Raw genomic sequence first — 1,307 nt, 5'->3', positions numbered from 1 at the left:
CGCAGCGGTTGAGCGCGGGGTTGCGAAGCTGCCCGCAGCCTTGCAGCGCCGGTTCGATCCCCGGCTGCTCCCAGGCCACTGGAGGAGGGTCCCGCATGGCGCGCAGATCTCTCCTGCCGCCCGCTGCTCCCCTCAGCAGTGTACTTCAGTCCTTCTGCCTGCTCTGCTCCCTGCTCTGGCTCTGGTGAACTCTCTCACCCTCCCGCGCTTCTGACTGTACCCAGTGCTTGTATAAATAAATAAATAAATCTTTAAAAAAAAAAAAAAAAAGAAAGTGAAAATCAAAATCAACAAAAAACTATGAACCAGAGACACTTTTTGGGGGTGGGGGGCGGGAGGGGAAGGATTGGGGTCAGAATGGGGTATTTGCAATTGTATGGGGGAATATAAAAATAAAATTTAATATTTAAAAAAAAAAAAAAAAGAAAATATTCCAGCACTTGCTAGAACTTTGTCATTACAAATGACCTGTATTTTAATAAATGATGATGGTCCCATATGTATGATGGCTCAACTTACAGTTCTTTGCATTAGGTAGAAACTGTGCTTTAAATTTTGAATTAGGTCATTATATTTTTCACTTTCAGCAAAGGATTCACTAAATTACATGAGCTAGTCAACACTGTAATGTAAATGAGACTTTGGGTTAGATGAATTTGTCCTAGCAGGCTAATGTGAGTGTCTTGAGCATGTTTAAGATAGGCTCAGTTAGTTGTGATTTTCTGTAGGTTAGGTATAGTAAATGTATTTTGATGGGGAGAGGGGTAAAAGAGAGTGTGCATATTCTAGATATACTTTCAGAAAATCACAGCAAAAAACAAACACAAAAATGTGATTCATAAAATCATTTGAAATATGGAATTATCTGCTCTGTTAAATGTATACAATAGCTTAGCTTTTTTAAAAATATAGAACACTTCATGGATTTTTGTGTCGTATTTACACAGGGACCATGCTAATCTCTGTATGCTTCCAGTTTTTGGTATATGTGCTGCTAAAATGAGCTCTAAATGTATTTTTGTCTTATAATATTTTCAACTGTGATGGGAGATAACCCCATCACAAGCCAAAAAAGATTTGTATTTAGGGCCTCCCTGGTGGTGAAAAGGATTAAGATGCAACCTATGAAGCCCTCTGCAACCACTGCAGCACAAGTTCGATCCCCGACCTGCCAGGGAGCAACCCACATGGGGCAGCAGACCTCTCTTGACTCGCCCGCTGCTCCCCTCAGCAGTGTACTTCGGTCAATCTGCCTGTTCTGCTCCCCACTCTGTCTCTGGTGAATCCTCTTACCCACCACATCTCTG

General features: G+C 42.0%; 1 non-coding gene across 1 annotated transcript; it reads right to left on the bottom strand.

Moving 5' to 3' along the window:
* Positions 1-902: 902 nt before the first annotated feature.
* LOC119234939 (U6 spliceosomal RNA) lies at positions 903-1,007 on the bottom strand. The gene has a single exon (XR_005122716.1). It is a non-coding gene; the product is annotated as a U6 spliceosomal RNA (small nuclear RNA).
* Between the last annotated feature and the right edge of the window lie 300 nt (positions 1,008-1,307).

Source organism: Talpa occidentalis, unplaced genomic scaffold (genome assembly GCF_014898055.3).
Source record: "Talpa occidentalis isolate TD23 unplaced genomic scaffold, MPIMG_talOcc4v2.1 talOcc4.8, whole genome shotgun sequence".
In the NCBI taxonomy this organism is placed as follows: domain Eukaryota; kingdom Metazoa; phylum Chordata; class Mammalia; order Eulipotyphla; family Talpidae; genus Talpa; species Talpa occidentalis.
The sequence above is the reverse complement of the archived record's forward strand: the minus strand, read 5'-3'. Positions and strand labels throughout refer to the sequence as shown.